The sequence below is a fragment of the Corythoichthys intestinalis genome, chromosome 4 (genome assembly GCF_030265065.1).
Source record: "Corythoichthys intestinalis isolate RoL2023-P3 chromosome 4, ASM3026506v1, whole genome shotgun sequence".
NCBI classification, from domain to species: Eukaryota; Metazoa; Chordata; class Actinopteri; order Syngnathiformes; family Syngnathidae; genus Corythoichthys; species Corythoichthys intestinalis.
This window is the reverse complement of record NC_080398.1, coordinates 5,145,918-5,169,834: the sequence shown is the minus strand read 5'-3', so window position 1 is coordinate 5,169,834 and position 23,917 is coordinate 5,145,918. Positions and strand designations below refer to the sequence as shown.

Sequence of the window (23,917 nt, the reverse complement as noted above, 5' to 3'; positions counted from 1 at the left end):
TATATTTTCAGTTCAATAGCAACCAATGAGTTGAATGTCGTTAATGACCATTTAACCACGTCAAGTGCCCGCTCTGCTTCCTTAGTGAGGGTAAACAATGTCCCCGTTGAATAATGCATGAAACAAGCCACATAGCGGACCTCCTCCGGGGTTTACAGTCACACGCCGACGAACAATGAGCCCCTTTGTGCCGCCGTGTTCGCGCTGACCCGCTTCACTGCACGTTCGGACCACTGCCGCCAACATGCCGAACTCTCTTTTCAAACTACTTTTCAGTCAATGTCCCAAAAATGACACTTTTTTTTTGTTCTGGACCACGGGTGTCCAAACTACAGCCTGCAGCAAATGATGAAAAGCCCGCACAATAAGCTTGAGTTCAGCCTACATTTTGTTGCAATTGCCAGCTTCAACACTAGATGGAGCTAGTCACTTAAACAGTGCCTCTCCAGTAGCTCAGGGGTTAAATCTAGTAGAGCTGAAACAAATACTCGAGTAACTCGAGTTTAAAAACTGATCTGAGTAATTTTATTCACCTCGAGGAATCGTTTAATTTTGCCAGCTCTAAGCATCACGTTTTGCCCGGACTACTTTTAATGCGGGACAACGCGCTGATGTCACGTGCGTAGAGGAAGAAGTAATAAAAAAAAAAAAAACTTACCGCAGCCGACAGCCGCTACAAACTACGCCGACGTTGCTAAAAACTACGCCCGCATGATGCTAGTTTGGTAGCAGGTCCGATGCGTCTCATAGATATCGCATGGATTTAGGACTAGATGCAAAATGACAGACTCGGCTGCGTCTGGGCAGCGTTAGTAAACAGCCGCCATCTTTAAGCAGTAGACTTCTCATCGCTAATAAATATAACGTTACTGTCACTAGCTCATGTAACATTAGCCCTTCGGAGGGCTAGGTTTCTATTGATTATGACCACTGTGGATGCGTGGCTAACGTGTCTTAAATACAGGCTTTTTTTAATCTGTAAAAACATAGCGCTGTAGAGTGATGAGGGTGTAAAATTAAAACATAATAAAGCTAACTGTCAGTTTTAGCTCAGTAGTCATTGCTGAATAAATGTGCTCTAATTCAGCAGGTATCATACATTTATTTTGAACACTGCAAAAACTCAAAATCCTACCAGTACTTACAGTTTAGACTAACTTAAAACTTGACTTAAAAATAGCTTAAAAAATTGTTATAAAATAACACTTATCCTATTTTATCTGCTAAATATTGGATGATCTGGAAAAAGTCAATATATCGGCCCGATATATCAGCTATCCAATATATCTAGTCATAAGAAAGATCATCACCCAGAAAATGAACATAACAGTTATCCTCTTTTATTTGCTATATATCAGCCAATCTGGGGAAAAAAAAGACATATCGGCCCGATATATCGGCTAACCAAAAAAGTCAGGCGGACCTTCAATAGAAAAACCATCACCCAAACAGTGAGCATAACACTTATCCCATTTTATCTGCTATATATCGGACGGTTTGGAAAAATCGTCCATATATCGGCTAACCAAAAAAATCCGGTCGATCTTCATAAGAAAGATCATCACCCAAAAAGTGAGCATAACACTTATCCAATTTATCTGCTATATATTGGACGGTTTGGTAAAATAGTCCATGTATCGGCCAGATATATCGGCTAACCCCAAAAATTTGGTCGATCTTCATAAGAAAGATCATCACCCAAACAGTGAACATAACATCCTATTTTATCTGCTATATATTGGATGATCTGGAAAAAGTCAATATATCGGCCCGATATATCGGCTATCCAATATATCTAGTCATAAGAAAGATCATCACCCACAAAATGAACATAACAGTTATCCTCTTTTATCTGCTATATATCAGCCAATCTGGGAAAAAAAAAAAAAAAGATATCGGCCCGATATATCTGCTAACCAAAAAAGTCAGGTGGACCTTCAATAGAAAAATCATCACCCTAACAGTGAGCATAACACTTATCCCATTTTATCTGCTATATATCGGACGGTTTGGAAAAATTGTCCATATATGGGCTAACCAAAAAAATCCGGTCGATCTTCATAAGAAAGATCATCACCCAAAAAGTGAGCATAACACTTATCCTATTTTATCTGCTATATATTGGCTGATGTGGGAAAAAAAAAGTCCATATATTGGCCCGATATATCAGCTAGCCAATATATCTAGTCAACCTTCATAAGAAATATCATCACCCAAACATTGAACATAACGGTTATCCTCTTTTATCTGCGATATATTGGCCTATCTTGGAAAAAAAAAAGTCAATATATGGGCCCGATATATCGGCTAACCAAAATAATCTTGTCGATTTTCACAAGATACATCATCACCCAAACAGTATACATAACACTTACCCTATTTTATATGCTATATATCAGCCGATCTAGAAAAAAAGTCCATATATCGGCCAAATATATCGGCCGACCTCGAAAAAAAAGTCGATATATCGGCTAACCAATATATCCAGTCGATCTATATAAGATTATCACCCAAACATTGAGTATAAGTTATCCTCTTATCAGCTATATATCAGCCAACCTCGAAAAAAAGTCCATATATCGGCCCGATTTATCGGCTAACCTAAAAAAATCCCGTGGACCTTCATGAGAAACATCATCATCCAAACAGTGAACATAATAACACTTAACCTATTTTATCTGCTGTATATCGGATGATCTGGGAAAAAAAAAGTCCATATATCGGCCCGATATATCGGCTAACCCCAAAAATTGGGTCAATATTCATAAGAAAGATCATCACCCAAACAGTGAACATAACATCCTATTTTATCTGCTATATATTGGCCGATATGGGGGGAAAAAAAGTCAATTTATCGGCCCGATATATCGGCTAACCACTATATCCAGTCGATCTTCGTAAGAAAGATCATCACCCAAACAGTGAACATACACCTTTCCTATTTTATCTGGTGTTAAATGGTGTTATACTTATATAGCGCTTTTCCACCTTTCAAGGCGCTCAAAGCGCTTTACACTATCTCGCCATCTACCTACTGGTGACGCAGCACCAGGAGCAACGTGGGGTTCAGTATCTTGCTCAAGGACACTTAGACGAGTTCTTCAGGGCGGAGAATCGAACCCACAAACCTCTGGTTTGGGGGACAACTACTCTACCACTGAGCCACGCCGCCCCCTGCTATCTATTGGCCGATATGGAAACAAAAATTTCATTTATCGGCCCGATATATCGGCTAACCAATATATCCAGTCGATATTCATACGATAAATCACCCAAACAGTAAACATAATACTTATCCTATTTTATCTGTTAAATATTAGCCGATATCGGCCGCTTTTGACCATATATCGGACCCATATATTGCTAGTAGATCTTACCCTACCATTGACAGTATTCAACATCAAATCTGTTTCAACTGGGAAGGCCGGCATCAACTGATCACTCTGACGAACGATCGATCGGACTACCTATCTATGTAGCTGACTATCGCTGACCATCGCTATGTAGCCATCTGTTGGTATCTAGCTAGTTATCTGGCTAGGACTCACTACCTCTCTAATACTATACATCGATTGGTAGCTAGCTGGCTATCGCTGACTATCACTATCTAGCCATCTATCGGTATTTAGCTATATCGCTATCTAGCTAGTTATCAGGCTAGCTCTCTCTATCACTCTATTGCTATACATCTATTGCTAACTAGCTGTCTATTACTGTCAATGGCACCCTATGAGTTAATACTTAAAAATACATGAATCCATTTAAAAAACCCGATCATTTTAACCCGTTTCCAATTCTCTGACTCTTCCGATCCGCGACGCGATTGAATCGTATTCCCGGCGAGTAAAAAATGCCTACAAGATCAATCATTGATCGCCATCTGTCGGGGATAATGGACATTCCTTGTCTTCTCAATCAAAAGGTGAAAAAGTGAGAATTTGTTTTCCCGGCTGCTGCGCCGCCAGGTGGAAAATTGATTATTGATCAAGCTTTGGAACGCGGCCGGCGTTGCTCAGCTAGCGTCGGTTGACATTTCTCGCCGTCGGTCGGGAAACGCCGACGGGCGCGGCGAGGCCATCCGTCCGAGGGGAAGCGTCGATACGCCATTAAAAGTGCCGGCTTACGTGTTAATCAAAGTTTTATTGTCAATTTGCAGACGGGATTAGAGGTTTAGACGCGGACTGTACTGTTAATTGGTCTCCATTTCCTTCTTTACAGGGCGCTGACATGGTTATCTGTCCTCGTTCGAGACTAGGTGAACAAATATGGCGACAGCTGACTAGTGTGGGCAAGTACTTCCAGTCTAAAACCCCAGTCATGCTACAAAAAAAGTGACTTTAAAAGAATAGAGTGTATTTTCGACACAAATCCATCTAAAAAAGGCTTGGTAGTGAAATTAGCTCCTAAGTAATCATTCTTTTTCAGCTGCCTCCCAAAAAAAAATCTCCAAACGGATGAGGATGTCACACTCAGAATGCTATTAAAACTGCTAGGCTATCAGGCTATCCGTAGGTCTTGTTGTCAAGTGAGCGTTCTGTCATTCTGTAACCATGTGTTAGCTAGCTAGCACTAGAAGATCATCAGTTGTTTGTGATGTCACACGCACAAATGCTGGGACAAAAAGGGGGCAGTCCATGGTGCGTTGTTTTGGTTGGAATAACCATAAAATGTTAATAGACAAATCTCACACCCAGAATGCTATCGAACGGCTAGCAAGCTATCCAGAGGTTTTCTGTTGTCTTGGTGTCATGTGAGCCTTCTGTCATTCGGTCAACATGTGTTAGCTACCTAGCTAGCACAGCGCTAGAAAACTGGGCATGATCGCCAATTCTGATCATGACGTCACACCCACGTGTGCTGGGGAAAAGTGGGCGGTCCCTGGTGCATTGTTTTCCATAAAATAACCAGAAAATGATAAAAGACGAATCTCAAACCCAGAATGCTATTGAACTGCTAGCAGGCTAGCCATAGGCTTTCTATTGTCTTGTTGCCATTGACTTGTTGCTATGTGGCCATTCTGTCAACATGTTTTAGCTAGCTAGCTAGCGCAGTGCGGAAACTCAAGGCATTTACATCAATTCTGTTTGTGACATCACACTGTGTTGTTGCCATGTGAGCATTCTGGCATTGCATTAACACATTTAGCTAGCTAGCTAGCACAGCGCCGTGAAATCTAGGCATGATCACTAATTCTGATCATGACGTCACACCCACGTGTGCTGGGGAAAAGTGGGCGGTCCCTGGTGCATTGTTTTCCATAAGATAACCAGAAAATGATAAAAGACGAATCTCACACCCAGAATGCTATTGAACTGCTAGCAGGCTAGCCATAGGCTTTCTATTGTCTTGTTGCCATGTGAGCATTCTGTCAACATATTTTAGCTAGCTAGTACAGCACTAGAAAGCTAGGCATGATCATTATTTCATGTTATGACGTCACATCAAGATGTGCTGGCAAAAAAGTGGGCGGTCCCTTTTGCATTGTTTTGAATGAAATAACCAGAAAATTATAAAAGACATATCTCACACCAAGAATGCTATCAAACTGATAGCATGCTAATCATAGGCTCTCTACTGTGTTGTTGCCATGTGAGCATTCTGGCATTGCGTTAACATATTTTATTTTAGCTAGCTAGCGTAGCACTAGAAACTAGGCATGATCATTAAATCTGATCACGACGTCACACCCACATTAGCTGGGGGAAAAGTGGGTGGTCCCTGATGCATTGTTTTGGATGGAATAACTGTAAAATTATAAAGACAAATATCTCACCTAGAATGCTATTGAATTGCGAGCAGGCTAGCCATAGGCTTTCTATTGACTTGTTGCCATGTGGCCATTCTGTCAACATGTTTTAGCTAGTTAGCTAGCGCAGCGCGGAAACTCAAGGCATTAACATCAATTCTGTTTGTGACATCACACTGTGTTGTTGCCATATGAGCATTCTGGAATTGCGTTAACACATTTAGCTAGCTAACTAGCTAGCACAGCGCTAGAAATTTAGGCATGATCATTAAATCTGATCATGACGTCACACCCACATTAGCTGGGGGAAAATGGGGGTGGTCCCTGATGCATTGTTTTGGATGGAATAACCAGAAAATTATAAAGACAAATATCACACCCAGAATGCTATCGAACTGCTAGCAGGCTAGCTCACAGCGCTAGAATGCAAGGCATGATGTTCAATTCTGATCATGACGGCACAACCACATTTGCTGGGAAAAAAGTGGGCTTGTGAGCATTCTGTCAACATAATTTAGCTAGCTAGCGCACCACTAGAAAGCTAGGCATGATCATTAATTTAGGTTCTGATGTCACACCCAGAATTGATGGGGGAAAAAATGGTTGGTCCCTGGCGCATTGTTTTGTATGGAATAAGCATTAAATGTCACACCCAGAATGCTATCGAACTGCTAGCAGGCTAGCCATAGGCTTTTCATTTTCTTTGGACCAATGTGAGCATTCTGTCATTCTCAGTGTTGGGAATAATGCCGTTATAAATAACGCCGTTAAATAACATTGTTTTTGCTACACCTGAATGCTAGCCTCGTTCCCATCCCCCACTGTCAGCCAGCAAGAATGCTGCTTCCATCTTGAGGACGGCAGACGCTTTGAGGGTGACGGTAGGAGTAGGGGGACGAGGCTACCTGAATGCACCACCTGGATAGATGCGATGGAAGTGATTGTGATTGGCTGAGGGTTAGAGTCATGTGTCATGGTAAGCCAATCAGAGTCGGTGTTTTCACACACAAACCGGAACAGCGCGTGCGGCAAAAACACACACGCAAAACAGATGCAGAGGGATATGATGTCAGAGCATTCGGAGGAAAATTTGTCCTTTACGAGGTGGAGATATAAAATATATATAAAATACTTGAAGTACAGTAGGCTATGTCTACTTGACCAGTTGTCTCATGTTGTGAGAGTTAGATTTAATTGATTAAATTCACTTTATATTGTTTGCTGCTGATTGTTATTTTATTATATTGTTTACTGTTTATTTTTGTTGCACTTCAAGTGTAGGATAAATCTGTTGCTGGTGAGGTGCAATAAATATTACAAGGTTCTATAACACAACTACCTGTCTGTTCTTCTCTATTCATTTGACTCGAATACTGCTCAGAAAATTTCAAATTCTTTGACATACAACAACTTCTTTTTAAAGTAACGGAAATAATTACTTTCCCTGGTAACTAGTTACTTTTACTATAGAGCAATTCAGTTACTAAATCTTACTTTTTGGAAGAAGTAGTGAGTAACTAATTACTTTTTTAAAGTAACGTGCCCAACATTGGTCATTCTGTCAACAAGTTTAAGCTAGCTAGCGCAGCGCTAGAAAGCAAGACATGATCGTCAATTCTGTTTGTGACATTACACACATATTTGCTGGAAAAAAAGTGGGCGGTCCCTGGTGCATTGTTTTGGATGGACTAATTATAAAATGTCACACCCAGAATGCTATGGAACTGCTAGCAAGCTATCCGTAGCTTTCAATTGTCATTTCTCTTATTCTGTCAACAAGTGCAAGCTAGCTTGCTAATTACCTAGCGCCAGAAGATCATCATTGTGATGTCACAACTGGAAATGCTGGGAAAAAGTGGGCGGTCCCTGACAACCAACGTTCATTCGCTGCCATCCCTTCCAGTCAGGATGAATTGGACACATATCGCCATCAAAGGCAGAAAAAAAATGCGATAAAATGACATCTCCAGTTTTTTTTTTAAAGCCGGCGTGGCGGCCATCTTTGGTCAGACAACTTGTGCTTGGAAACTGGATCTGCAAAAATGCCTATCACGCAGCATTGTACTTCCCGATAATGTCATTTTCATGCCGTATCGGTACCGATACCGACACAACGCTAGTCGCCAATGACGCTAATAGGTTCAAAGAGCAACTTACAGTCCGCTTCCACTGGACACGGTGACAGTAGTAAGTCGTTCACCGCTGATCCTCTTAAGTTTCAGAAGTTTCTAGAACAAAGGAAGAACAAAGAAATAGTGAGGACTGAAGTTGCCCCGCGTAGGACTCTGAGATTCGTCGCAACGGAGGTCTCTTTGAAGCACGCTCAAAGACCCGTGCCCCCCCGCGGGACCTCAGCTGTCACAACGCGCCTCAAAAAACACAAACAAACAAATAGCACTTGCGTAAAAACAAAAAGCCTTGATCAAAGTACGTGCTTAAAAGGAAACATTATGTTCGGCGGAGTCTGAACCGGCGCCCACGCGCGTTTGGCGTTCGCGCGCCGCACACACCAGATGTCCGCCGTCTTTTGGGCGAGCATACGCCAGCGCCCACGCTCGTGACGACCGACCAACCCGAGCGTGGGCGCCTCGGCCCAAAATCGACGCGAGGCGACATCTTTTAAAAAAATGTGTTAAGAAGATTTACTTGATAGAACTCAGGAAACAGTATTATTATTGAAGCATACAGCCCTGATTACTTGGGTGGAAAAGGGAAAACAACAGGGTGGATAGGGGACAAAACAAAAACAAAAAAAATCCCAAAAATTTCATACTAAAACAGCAGACAGTGAGGACATTTTCTGGGTCACTTCCTGTTGGCGTCAAGAGCCTTCGTGGGTCACTTCCTGTTGATTTCGGGAGCCATCGCAGGTCACTTCCTGTTGGCTGTCAGGGTCATTTGCAGGTCACTTCCTGTTAGCGTCAGGGGCGTTCACGAGCCACTTCTTGTTGGCGTCGAGAGCCTTCGTGGGCCACTTCCTGTTGGCGTGGGGGGGGGCGTTTACGAGCCACTTCCTGTTAGCGAGGGGGGCGTTTATGAGCCATTTCCTGTTAGCGAGGGGGGCATTTACGAGCCACTTCCTGTTAGATAGGAGGGCGTTTACGAGCCACTTCTTGTTGGCCGTCAGGGGCCTTCGTGGGTCACTTCCTGTTGGCTTAGGGAGCCTTCGCGGGTCACTTCCTGTTGGCTTAGGGAGCCTTCGCGGGTCCCTTCCTGTTGATTTCGGGAGCCTTCGCGGGTCACTTCCTGTTGGCGTCGGGAGCCTTCGCGGGTCACTTCCTGTTGGCGTCGGGAGCCTTCGCGGGTCACTTCCTGTTGGCGTCGGGAGCCTTCGCGGGCCACTTCCTGTTGGCGTCGGGAGCCTTCGCGGGCCACTTCCTGTTGGCGTCGGGAGCCTTCGCGGGCCACTTCCTGTTGGCGTCGGGAGCCTTCGTGGGCCACTTCCTGTTGGCGTCGGGATCGTTCGAGGGCCACTTCCTGTTGGCGTCGGGATCGTTCGCGGGCCACTTCCTGTTGGCGTCGGGATCGTTCGCGGGCCACTTCCTGTTGGCGTCGGGATCGTTCGCGGGCCACTTCCTGTTGGCGTCGGGATCGTTCGCGGGCCACTTCCTGTTGGCGTCGGGATCGTTCGCGGGCCACTTCCTGTTGGCGTCGGGATCGTTCGCGGGCCACTTCCTGTTGGCGTCGGGATCGTTCGCGGGCCACTTCCTGTTGGCGTCGGGATCGTTCGCGGGCCACTTCCTGTTGGCGAAGGGGGCGTTTACGAGCCGCTTCCTGTTGGTGTCGGGAATGTTCACGAGCCGCTTCTTGTTAGCGAGGGGGACGTTTACGAGCCACTTCCTGTTGGCGTGGGGAGTGTTCACAAGCCACTTCCTGTTGGCGTCGAGAGCCTTTTTGGGTCACTTCCTGTTGATTTCGGAAGCCTTCTCCGGTCACTTCCTGTTGGCCGTCAGGGGTGTTCAAGAGCCACTTCCTGTTGGCGAGGGGGGCGTTTATGAGCCGCTTCCTGTTGGTGTCGGGAATGTTCATGAGCCGCTTCCTGTTAGCGAGGGGGACGTTTACGAGCCACTTCCTGTTAGCGAGGGGGACGTTTACGAGCCACTTCCTGTTAGCGAGGGGGACGTTTACGAGCCACTTCCTGTTGGCGAAGGGGGCGATTACGAGCCACTTCCTGTTGTCGTCACGATCATTCGCGAGCCACTTCCTGTTGGTTTCGGGAGCCTTCGCGGGTCACTTCCTGTTGGCATGGGGGCCTTCGCGGGTCACTTCCTGTTGGCATGGGGGCGTTCGTGGGTCACTTCCTGTTGGCCGTCAGGGGTGTTCAAGAGCCACTTCCTGTTGGCGAAGGGGGCGATTACGAGCCACTTCCTGTTGGCGAAGGGGGCGATTACGAGCCACTTCCTGTTGGCGTCGGGAGCCTTCGCGGGTCACTTCCTGTTGGCGTCGGGAGCCTTCGCGGGCCACTTCCTGTTGGCGTCGGGAGCCTTCGCGGGCCACTTCCTGTTGGCGTCGGGATCGTTCGAGGGCCACTTCCTGTTGGCGTCGGGATCGTTCGAGGGCCACTTCCTGTTGGCGTCGGGATCGTTCGCGGGCCACTTCCTGTTGGCGTCGGGATCGTTCGCGGGCCACTTCCTGTTGGCGTCGGGATCGTTCGCGGGCCACTTCCTGTTGGCGTCGGGATCGTTCGCGGGCCACTTCCTGTTGGCGTCGGGATCGTTCGCGGGCCACTTCCTGTTGGCGTCGGGATCGTTCGCGGGCCACTTCCTGTTGGCGTCGGGATCATTCGCGGGCCACTTCCTGTTGATTTCGGGAGCCTTTGCGGGTCACTTCCTGTTGATTTCGGGAGCCTTCGCGGGTCACTTCCTGTTGGCCGTCAGGGGCGTTCATGAGCCACTTCCTGTTGGCAAGGGGGGCGTTTACGAGCCGCTTTCTGTTGGTGTTGGGAACGTTTATGAGCCACTTCCTGTTGCCGTCGTGCTCATTCGCGGGCCACTTCCTGTTGGTTTCTGGTAAATTCCATGGCCACTTCCTGTTGGGAGCCTTCGCGGGTCACTTCCTTTTGGCATCGGGAACGTTCAGAAGGCACTTCTTGTTGGCGTGGGGGCGTTGGTTTCCGGAGCATTCATTGGTCACTTCCTGTTGATTTCGGGAGCCTTTGCGGGTCACTTCCTGTTGGCCGTCAGGGGCCTTCACGAGCCACTTCCTGTTGATTTCGGGAGACTTTGCGAGTCACTTCCTGTTGGCCGTCAGGGGCGTTCACGAGCCACTTCCTGTTTATTTCGGGATCGTTCGAGGGCCACTTCCTGTTGGTTTCCAGAGCATTCACTGGTCACTTCCTGTTAGTTTCGGGAGTGGTCAGGAGCCACTTACTGTTGGTTTCAGGAGTGTTCATGAGCCACTTCCTGTTGGCGTCGGAAGCGTTCACAGGTCACTTCCTGTTGGCATCGGGGTTGTTTACGAGCCACTTCTTGTTGGCGCCAGGGGCAACACTAAACACTTATTTGCCCCACTTGATATCACTATTTGGATATTTTGTCAAACCCCTAGTGCCTACCGACCCTCCCAATTCAAACAGATTGGACATCGATCAACTGCAATGGTCGCCAGTAACTAAACAAACCAATAAAATCTTTAGGAAGCGCCTTTATTTTGGCGAATACCGGACAATTGATGGAATAAGATCAAGGTGATGAAACACTGAAACGGCGGAGCGGTTGAAAAGACATCACGTGACGGATCTGACAAATGAAAAACATTTTTCTTTTAAACCTACTAAATCCACTCTTTCGCACACACCTTCAGAGGACTTGTGGTTTGATTGACCTCCAAGCTCTCTACAAGATCCACAAGACTTTCCCATCTGCACTCCCACGGTTGGAGATTTCCCACGAGGCCGCGCGGGCTGATCGATGGCGGCGGCCGGGGCGGCGAATTGAGGTATTAATAATGCAGGGCGCGCGGCTGTCATAGCCTCCATTAGCACGGCGAAGGCGGGAGGTCCACGGCTGATTGATTAACTGATTAGATTAATTAGAGGAGTTTAGTTGGGGGAGGTTGGCTGTCCTCCCATCCAAGACATTGACTTTTTTTTTTTTTTTTTTTAACAAGGGCAGCGCCATTTATTCCCCTTTATTGATAAGGATTTTTTCCCCTTCCAACCAAAAGACTAAACAGCAACGTATCATAGTTTTGGTTTCCTTTGGTGAGTCGTTGTTAGAGCAACTAATCGATAACTAATTGATGATCAGAAGTCAATACTATTTTGATAGTCTTGGGTTGTTTTTGAATTCAAAATGTCTAAATTTGCTTTTTGGGGTCTCGTATTTGCAAACGAGCAAATCATTTTTCATGATTTTATTTTTGATTGTTAAAACAAACAAAATATATATGAATATATATCTATATATATACATATTTATGCATATATATATATACTGTAATATTTTCTCATTTTTCAATTTTTCAAATTCAATATATTTTGACTTCCATTGTTATTATAATTATATATTTTCATGATTTTATATTGTTATACTAATAAAGAGAAAAATAGTAAAGATTGTTTTTTTCCCTTACATTTTTTTAAGACTATAATATTTTACATTAGTTTTATCATTATTATATAATTTTTCTTATTATCATGATTATAACATTAGATTTAAAACATTTAATCATAAAGTGAAAAAAATGTAAATATTTTATTTTAATCAATATATTTTAGTACTTTAATTTTTATTATTAATTACTATTTACACAGAGTAATTATAAATATATATGATTTTAATTTTTTAAAAAAGGTTTTAATTAGAATTTATTTTTTCAATTTTGAAATATTTTTACTTCAATTGTTTTTATTTTTTTATGTTAATTAAAAAAAGTGGAAATTAGTAAACATTCCATTCAATTTGTCATTGTTTAAATTCTCATTATATAATAAAAGTATAATATTTTGGATTATTTTTATAATTTATAATATACTTATTTTATTTTACTTATTATCATGATTACTTCTGTAACAGTGTAAATAAAAAAATATTATTCATCTTAAAATATGAAATGAATCTTATTTTTATTTTAATACATTTGTTGCATTTTAATTGTATTAATTACTATTTAAAATTTTAAATGAGTAACCATATAGATATTTTTTTTATTTAATTTTTTTTTTCAATTTTAAAATATTCTCTTTTTATTGATTTTCATGATTTTTTTGTTTATTAAAAAACTACATTTTTAAAACCATTTTAATAACTATAATATTCCAATTTATTTATTTAAAAAATTTTTTTTAATGACTTTAATTCATATATTGTATTTGTTCAATTAGGATGATTTTCAAAATATTGATTGACCTATCTATTCCTTACAAATTTTAAAAAGTAAATGTTCTCTTTTTATTTTATTTATTTATTTCAAAAACTGAACAAAGATCAAGGCAATAGACGTCCAACCCTTCCATGCTGAATGGATCTATCGCCGTCAAATGCAGACAAAGAAGGCGATAAAATGGGACACGATTTGAACAAAGAGCAAGAAAAAAAAAAAAAACGATATCCTTTGCGCTTTTTCTGTCCGACAACGTAAATCAATGAAGTTTTGAATGGTCTCTGATGAAGAAGTGGAAAATCAGCCATGATTGTGATTGGGTCATTTTCTAAACAAGCATTAGCCTCTTTAGCAATTGGACGGAAACCATATTGACAACCACTAAAAGTAGTTTGGTTTTTTTCCCCCATGGTTAAAAAAAAAACACACAAAAAGAATAGAATGGATCAATATCAGTATAGAAAATTATTTAAAATTATCATTTGTAAAAAAAAAAAAAAAAGAAAGAAAGAAAAAAGAAAAGAAAATATATAAAAAAAAGGAGGATTCAATTTCTTATTTACTCTTTAGTCATTTATTTTTTCAAGTTTGAAAAAAACAAAAATACAGTAAATATATTCTAATATACTATTTTCTTATTATTCTGAAGATTTTATACATTTCTTAAATTACAATTTTTGATTAAATATTTTTATTTTGAAGAAAAATAAAATTATGATACCATGATTAAAAAAGTATGTGTTAATATTATTTTGAATTTATCTTCTACTATTTTATATATATTTTGGTTTTTCATATACAAATAAACAGACGAAAAAACAAAACAAAACAATCACCCCAGAAACCAACCCCCCCCCAAAAAAACAAAAAAAACAAACCCCCCAACCAAAACTAAAACACAAAACGAAGAACCCAAAAAATCAAACAAAACCCCGAAACCCGAACAAAAACACAAAACCCACCCTAAACACAAAAAAAACCCCCAAACAACCCAGAACCCAAACAAAACCCAAAGCCCAACAAAAACAAAAAGAAAAAAAAACAAACAAACACAAAAACCCAAACAAAAATAAAACAAAACCCAACCTAAGCAAAACACAAAACAAAAAACAAACAAACCAAATAACCCAAAACCCAAACAAACAAAAAAAAAAACACAACCCACCCAAATAAAAAAAACCCAAACCAAACACAAACAAAAACAACCCCCCCAAAAACCCAACCTAAACTAAACAAACAAGCCAGAAACCAAAAACCTAAATCCCGAACAAAAACCCAAATCCCAAACAAAAACTTCAACATAAAAAAATAACACAGAAACCAAACAAAAACAAAATAAAAAACCCACCCCACCCCCAAAAACCCCCCCAAAAAACAAAAGCACAAACAAAAACAAAACCCAAACAAAAACCCACCCTAAACACAAAACAAACAACCAAGAAACCTAACAAATCACCCAGAACCCAAACAATAACCCCAGCAAAAACAAAATAAAAAAAACCCCAGCCCACCCCAAACCCCCCCAAAAAAGCCAAAACCCAAACAAACCTTGACTAAACAAAAAAACAAAACAAATAACCCAGAACCTACACAAAGACCCAAACAATAAAACCCCTCCGAAAAAACAAAAACCCAACCTAAACAAACACAAAAAAAAACAACAACACAGAAACCAAACAGAAACAAAATAAAAACCAACCCGCCCCCGAAAACCCAAACAAAAAAACGAACAAAAGCCCAAACAAAAACAAAACAAAACCCAAACAAAAACCCACCCTAAACACAAAACAAACAACCCAGAAACACAAAAAACCCACACCTAAACTAAACACAAAACAACAACAACAACAAAAAAAACACATCACCCAGAACCCAAACAAAAATCCAAGCAAAACAAAATAAAAAACCCAACCCACCCCAAAACCAAAACCCAAACAAACCTCGACTAAACAAAAAAACAAAACAAATAACCCAGACCCTACACAAATACCCAAACAATAAACCCCCCCACAAAAACCCAAACTAAACTAAACTAAACAAACACATAACAAAAACCAAAACAAAAAAGCCAGTGGCTCCAATAGCCATCCAACCCATTCAGATTGTAAATGAATTGGACCTTCATCACTCTAATGGCAATAATAAACTTAATTGGTAGTGAGCTCCTTTCCATCAATGCATCAAAAAAAAACAACAACCAAAAGCTAATTTTTTTCATGTTGCAGACGTGACCGCGTCCGTTCCATTTTTTTTTTTTTAGCTTTGGCATCAATTAGCTAGCATTAAAGCGGCGCTTTCAGAACCGACGCCAAAATATTGATCTGAAACGCGCTCTCATTTGCCGTGCGTGTCGTCGATTAGCTCCACATTTCCAATAAGTGGCGAGGCCGGCCTAAGTGGGCGTGGATGGCGAGGCGTCCGCCGAAGCGCTCGCGAACACCAACGCGCCTTCACAAATAGACCTGCGCCGCCAACAGGAAGCGGCTGCACTTTGGCCGTTTGTCATCCTGAAAGCGCTCTGGAACATTGCCAAAGTGGGTCAGACCACACAAGCGCGGCTACGCAACATACATGTATAACACGTGAATGTACGGACGCCAACGCCAACACAAAAAATGGATACATAATGCACAAACGCACGTGTACCGACAACAACTTCCCTCAGTAATTCAGACTGAAACGTACGTACAAAATAAGTCGTCTCCCAGGAATTGGCAGTGAAAAAGCGGTGAAACTGTGGTCAAATAAACAGGAAACGACCTGGGAATGCTCTAAAATCAACAGAAAATGATCCAAAGTGTATGGCAAATAACACTGGAATGCCCCATAATGTAGAGAAAGTGACCCAAAATGAACAGAAAACGATACAAAATATACAGGACACAACCTTCGAATGCCCCAAAATGTACAGAAAGTGACCAAAAATGAACAGAAAGTGACCAGATCTGTTAATGCAATACAATGAAAAGAAAATGATCCAAAACGTATTTTAAAATGACCCCTTTAGCCCTAAAATCCAGTACAAAATGGACAGGAAATGACCCAAAATCAACAAAAGATGACTCAAAATGTACAGAAAACAACATTGAAATGACCCGAAATGTACGGGAAGTAACCCCAAATGAACAGGAAGGGACCAAGGTCCAGGAAACACGACCCCAGGAGCCCTAAGATCTACAGGAAGTGACCCAAAAAAACCAACAAAATATGATCCACAATGTACAGGAAACAACCTTCGAATGCCCCAAAATGAACAAAATTGACCCAAAATCAACCGAATATGATCCAAAATGTACAGGAAACAACTCCGCAATGACCTGAAATGTACAGGAATTGACCAAAAATCAAAAGGAAGTGACCAATGTCCAGGGTGTGATATGGCAATGCATTAAAATGACCAGAAAATCATCCAAAACCAAAAAAATGACCCCAAAAGCCCAACAATCCTGTACAAAATGATCCAAAATGTATGGCAAATGACACTGGAATGCCCCAAAATGTAGACAAAGTGACCCAAAATGAACAGAAAATGGTACAAAATGTCAAAGACACAACCTTCGAATGCCCCAAAATGTACAGAAAGTGACCAAAAATTAACAGGAAGTGACCAGATCTGTTAATGCAATAAAATGAAAAGAAAATGATCTAAAACGCATTTTAAAATGACCCCAGAGGCCCCAAAATCCAGTAAAAAATGGACAGAAAGTGACCCAAAAAACAAAATATGATCCACGATGTACAGGAAACAATTCCGCAATGACCTGAAATTTACAGCAAGTGACCAAAAATCAACAGGAAGTGACCAATGTCCAGGGCCTGATCTGGAAATGCATTAAAATGAACAGAAAATGATCCAAAACGTATAAAAATGATCCCAAAAGGCCAAGAATCCTGTACAAAATGTACAGGAAGTGACCCAAATTAACAAAATATGACGCAAAATGTACAGAAAGTGACCCAAAATAAACAGAAAAATGCCCCAAAATGTACAGGAAATGACCCAAAATCAACAGAATATGATTCAAAAGGTACATAAAAAGACACCAGATTGCACCAAAATATACAGTAGTTGATCCAAAATCAACTGGTGACCTTCAAAATCAACAGGAAGTGACCCACAAATGCTCTAAAATCAGCAGGAAGTGACCTAGAAATGCACAAACCATCCAAAATGGACATGAAGTGATCCCAAAATTAACAGGAATTGACCCAGAAACACCCAAAATATATAGGTAATGACCTCAGAATGACCCAAAATGTACAGGAAGTTAGCTGGGAATACTTCAAAGTCAATAGGAACTGAATAATGAGCAGAATGTGACCTTTTGAATAATGAACAGGAAGTAACCTTAAAATGCCCAAAATTTAACAGCAAATGATCCAAAATGTACTGGAAACGAGCCTGGGATGCCCCAAATTGCACAGGAAGTGGCCCCAAATTAACAGGAAGTAGAAATGCACTAAAGATAGCAGAAAATATGCACGAAATGAAGCATGAATGCCCCAAAATCAGCAAAAAAACTCCAATACTAAGAGGAAGTGACACAAAAAATCAACAATACACTAAAACCAACATGAAATGCTTCAAAATCAACAGGATGAGACCCAAAAAAATCAACAGGAAGTCAAGTCAAGTTAACAAGTCACCAAAACTAACAGGAAAATGCCCCAAAATCAATAGAATTTGACCCAAAACCAACAGGAAGTGCTCTAATATCGATAGGAAGTGATCCAAAATCAAAAATTAGTCACCAAAATGAACGGGAAGTGCCCCAATATTGATAGGAAGTGCCCCAAAATCAACATCAAGTCAACAAAACAAACAGGAATTGACCCAAAACCAATAGGAAGTGACCCAAAATCAACATCAAGTCACCAAAATCAACAGGAAGTGCTTCAATATCAACATTAAGTCACCAAAATCAACAGGAAGAACCCCAAAACCGACAGGAAGTGCCCCATAATCAACAGGAAGTGCCCCAAAATCAACAGGAAGTGCCCCAATATTAACAAGTCACCAAAACCGACAGGAAGTGCCCCAAAATCATCAGGAAGTGCTCCAATATTGATAGGAAGTGGCCCAAAATCAACATCAAGTCACCAAAACCAACAGGAAGAGACCTAAAATTTAACACGAAGTGACCCAAAATAAACAAACTGATTCGACACCAAAAGGATATGAACCAAAATGCCCCAAAATCGACATGAAGTGCGACAATATTAACATCAAGTCACCAAAACCAACAGGAATTGACCCAAAACCAACAGGAAGTGACCTAAAATTTAACACGAAGTGACCCAAAATAAGCAAACTGATTCAACACCAAAAGGAAATGAACCAAAATGTCGCAGAATCGACATGAAGTGCTACAATATTAACATCAAGTCACCAAAATCAACAGGAAGTGACCCAAAATCAACAGGAAGTGCTCCAATACTGACAGCGAGTCACCAAAACCAACAGGAATTGACCCAAAACCAACTGGAAGTGACCCCAAATTTAACAGGAAGTTATCCAAAATCAACAAATTGATTCGACACCAAAAGGAAATGAACCAAAATGCCTCAAAATCAATAGGAATTGCTCCAATATTAACATTAAGTCACCAAAATCAACAGGAAGAACCCCCAAACCGACAAGAAGCGCCCTAAAATCAACATGAAGTACCCCAAAACCAATAGGAAGTCACCCAAAATCAACAGGATGTGCCCCAATATTGATAGGAAGTGACCCAAAGTCAACAACTAGTCACCAAAATCAACAGAAAGTGCTCCAATATTAACAAGTCACCAAAACTGACAGGAAGTGCTCCAATATTGATAGGAAGTGACCCAAAATCAACATCAAGTAACCAAAACCAACAGGAATTGACCCAAAATTTAACAGGAAGTGACCCAATATAAACAAACTGATTCGACACCAAAAAGAAATGAACCAAAATGCCCCAAAAATCGACATGAAGTGCTCCAAAATCAACAGGAAGTGAACCAAAATCAACAGGAAGAACCCCAAAACCAACAGGAAGTGACCCAAAATCAACAGGAAAAGCCCCCAAAATCAAGAGGAAGAGACCCAAAATCAACAGAAAGTGACCAGACACCTAACGGAAATGAACCATAAATGCCCCAAAATCGACAGTAAGTATTCCAATATTAACAACAAGTCACCAAAGCCAACAGAAAGTGCCCCAAAATCAACAGGAAGTGCTTCAATATCAACGTCAAGCCACCAAAATCAACAGGAAGAACCCCCAAACTGACAAGAAGTGCCCTAAAATCAACATGAAGTACCCCAAAACCAATAGGAAGTCACCCAAAATCAACAGGATGTGCCCCAATATTGATAGGAAGTGACCCAAAGTCAACAACTAGTCACCAAAATCAACAGAAAGTGCTCCAATATTAACAAGTCACCAAAACTGACAGGAAGTGCTCCAATATTGATAGCAAGTGACCCAAAATCAACATCAAGTAACCAAAACCAACAGGAATTGACCCAAAATTTAACAGGAAGTGACCCAATATAAACAAACTGATTCGACACCAAAAAGAAATGAACCAAAATGCCCCAAAAATCGACATGAAGTGCCCCAAAATCAACAGGAAGTGAACCAAAATCAACAGGAAGAACCCCAACACCAACAGGAAGTGACCCAAAATCAACAGGAAAAGCCCCCCAAATCAAGAGGAAGAGACCCAAAATCAACAGAAAGTGACCAGACACCTAACGGAAATGAACCATAAATGCCCCAAAATCGACAGTAAGTATTCCAATATTAACAACAAGTCACCAAAGCCAACAGGAAGTGCCCCAAAATCAACAGGAAGTGCTTCAATATCAACGTCAAGCCACCAAAATCAACAGGAAGAACCCCCAAACTGACAAGAAGTGCCCTAAAATCAACATGAAGTACCCCAAAACCAATAGGAAGTCACCCAAAATCAACAGGATGTGCCCCAATATTGATAGGAAGTGACCCAAAGTCAACAACTAGTCACCAAAATCAACAGAAAGTGCTCCGATATTAACAAGTCACCAAAACTGACAGGAAGTGCTCCAATATTGATAGCAAGTGACCCAAAATCAACATCAAGTAACCAAAACCAACAGGAATTGACCCAAAATTTAACAGGAAGTGACCCAATATAAACAAACTGATTCGACACCAAAAAGAAATGAACCAAAATGCCCCAAAAATCGACATGAAGTGCTCCAAAATCAACAGGAAGTGAACCAAAATCAACAGGAAGAACCCCAACACCAACAGGAAGTGACCCAAAATCAACAGGAAAAGCCCCCCAAATCAAGAGGAAGAGACCCAAAATCAACAGAAAGTGACCAGACACCTAACGGAAATGAACCATAAATGCCCCAAAATCGACAGTAAGTATTCCAATATTAACAACAAGTCACCAAAGCCAACAGGAAGTGCCCCAAAATCAACAGGAAGTGCTTCAATATCAACGTCAAGCCACCAAAATCAACAGGAAGAACCCCCAAACTGACAAGAAGTGCCCTAAAATCAACATGAAGTACCCCAAAACCAATAGGAAGTCACCCAAAATCAACAGGATGTGCCCCAATATTGATAGGAAGTGACCCAAAGTCAACAACTAGTCACCAAAATCAACAGAAAGTGCTCCGATATTAACAAGTCACCAAAACTGACAGGAAGTGCTCCAATATTGATAGCAAGTGACCCAAAATCAACATCAAGTAACCAAAACCAACAGGAATTGACCCAAAATTTAACAGGAAGTGACCCAATATAAACAAACTGATTCGACACCAAAAAGAAATGAACCAAAATGCCCCAAAAATCGACATGAAGTGCTCCAAAATCAACAGGAAGTGAACCAAAATCAACAGGAAGAACCCCAACACCAACAGGAAGTGACCCAAAATCAACAGGAAAAGCCCCCCAAATCAAGAGGAAGAGACCCAAAATCAACAGAAAGTGACCAGACACCTAACGGAAATGAACCATAAATGCCCCAAAATCGACAGTAAGTATTCCAATATTAACAACAAGTCACCAAAGCCAACAGGAAGTGCCCCAAAATCAACAGGAAGTGCTTCAATATCAACGTCAAGCCACCAAAATCAACAGGAAGAACCCCCAAACTGACAAGAAGTGCCCTAAAATCAACATGAAGTACCCCAAAACCAATAGGAAGTCACCCAAAATCAACAGGATGTGCCCCAATATTGATAGGAAGTGACCCAAAGTCAACAACTAGTCACCAAAATCAACAGAAAGTGCTCCGATATTAACAAGTCACCAAAACTGACAGGAAGTGCTCCAATATTGATAGCAAGTGACCCAAAATCAACATCAAGTAACCAAAACCAACAGGAATTGACCCAATATAAACAAACTGATTCGACACCAAAAAGAAATGAACCAAAATGCCCCAAAAATCGACATGAAGTGAACCAAAATCAACAGGAAGTGAACCAAAACCAACAGGAAGTGAACCAAAACCAACAGGAAGAACCCCAAAACCAACAGGAGGCTACCCAAAATCAACAGGAAAAGCCCCCAAAATCAAGAGGAAGAGACCCAAAATCAACAGAAAGTGACCAGACACCTAACGGAAATGAACCATAAATGCCCCAAAATCGACAGTAAGTATTGCAATATTAACAACAAGTCACCAAAGCCAAGAGGAAGTGCCCCAAAATCAACAGGAAGTGCTTCAATATCAACGTCAAGCCACCAAAATCAACAGGAAGTGACCCGACACCAAAATAAAATGAACTAAAAATGCCCCAAAACCAACAGGAAGTGGTCCAATATTAACAAGAAGTGCCCCCAAATCAACAACAAGTCACCATAACCTTTAGGAAATGCTCCAAAATCAACAGGAAGATATCCGAAATCAAAAGTGATCCAAAGTCAACAAGAAGTCACCCAAAATCAACAGGAACTGACCCGTGAATGCCCCCTAAAAGTAACAAAGAAGTTAACACGCAATTAACAGATTGCCTCCCAATGGTTCTAATTCATGTACTCCTAATTAGTGCTGCGACAATTAACCCTTTAACACCTAAGCCTATTTTGGCCGAATTTGCATGCCTCAGATGTTGCCTTAATATTTCAAAGAAAAAATTGTTCACAATGGCCAGGTTGGCTCCTTTTTTCAGGACCACATAACCTCCAAGTCCAAACTGTTGTTTTCGTCACTGACCAATTATAATCCACATTTTGGACCCAAAAAGACTGAAAAATCCCAAAATCTTTTTTCGAAATTTGTAATGTTGATGTCCCACTGACAACCAAACATGCTCGACCAACCGTTTTGAAGCTTGATAATATTTATTCAACTTGTCAGGATAAACATTCAATTGAAAAAAATAAGACTGAATAGTTTTATGTTTGAAAATTCAACACAAACAGCAGGTATGGTCATAGGTGTTTTTGGCCTTGACACATACCGTATTGGCCCGAATATCGGTGTTTTTTGTAGGGCTGCAGCTATCGAATATTTTACTAGTCGATTAATCGATGGACTAGTTAGTTCGAATAATCGGATAAGGAAAAATGAAAAATTAAAATACCTGAGCTGAGCCTAAAACAGTCTAAAAATATTTTTTAAATGAGAATCTATGTACAGCAAAAGAACAATTGGCTAACTTACACAGAAAAAGTCCGCTAGCTTAAATGCTATAAAATGCTAAAGTTTTCTGTTTTTTTTTTACAATGCTCTTAACAAATGGTTCAGACACATATTCCCACAAAAACTGTCGAATATACCTTAAAACTAAATCATGAATGCATTAAAAAAACATTAGCTCAAACAAAAACTTGGCTAATGTTGGTCTTAACTGGGAGCAGCTGATTTCAGCCATGAGAAATGAGTTGTATCATATTCATTGTTGCCACCCAAATCAATAAAAACACCATGCAAACACTTTCAAAATAAACCAATACACCGCCACTTTAATTAAACAAATACTCGAAGCAACAAAATTGGGTTTGAATATTTTTTTTCTAATCGAATACTCGAGTTAATCGATTAATCGTTGCAGCACTAGTTTTTTGCATTGAAATAAGACTGAAAAAGTGGGGGTCGTCTCATATTTGCGGTATAGACGTTATACCCATTCACGATGCTAGATGGCGCCAGATATCACTGAAGTGATGTTCTGTCATGACACATCTCAGCTACTCTCAAGTTTAACCAGTTTGCATTCTTTTATTGCAATGTTTTTCCTTATTCAGGTTTCAAGACTACAGTTATTGCAATTTTGTTGTTTTATCAAAATAGATTGGTTTATCTACATTTCAAAAACCAGAAGCCATTCATTTGCGAATGTGATTGCTCTTTAGTTGACATATTTAAATGTTCAGATATTAAGATTTGAATGAGGCAAAATAACATGCTTTTTCTCTCAAATATATTGCTATAATCATTTGTTTCAGATTTTCTGTATAAAAATTTGGTGTTCAAAAAGTCTTTTTTCAAACTTGAGTCTTGAAAAAGAGGGGGTCATCTTAAAATCAGGGCCGTCTTATATTCGGGCCAATACGGTAAATTTTGCTGCTTCGAGTATTCGTTTAATTAAAGTGGTGTTGTAATGGTTTATTTTGAAAGTGTTTACATTTAGTTTTATTCGTTAGGGTGGATACACTGCCCTTAGGTCTGCCTCATTCCAATGGCTGGTTCCAACTGCTCCCTGTTAAGACCTACATAAGCTAAGTTTTTGTTTGAGCTAATGTTTTTTTAATGCATTTGTAATTTAGTTTATAGCTAATTGTGCACGTTCTCCCACTTGAAAATATGAGAGAGGCCTGTAATTGTCAACATGGGGAAACCTCAACCATGAGAGACAGAATGTGAACA

General features: G+C 40.8%; 1 protein-coding gene across 2 annotated transcripts in view; it reads right to left on the bottom strand.

Moving 5' to 3' along the window:
• The window catches only part of sema6cb (semaphorin 6Cb), a 292,529-nt gene that overhangs the window by 120,039 nt on the left and 148,573 nt on the right, over positions 1–23,917 (bottom strand). For both annotated transcript variants that reach the window (XM_057835206.1, XM_057835208.1), the window contains exon 3: positions 7,904–7,974. The gene's annotated coding sequence lies outside the window, so the exon portion shown is untranslated. The remainder of the gene's footprint in view (positions 1–7,903; positions 7,975–23,917) is intronic.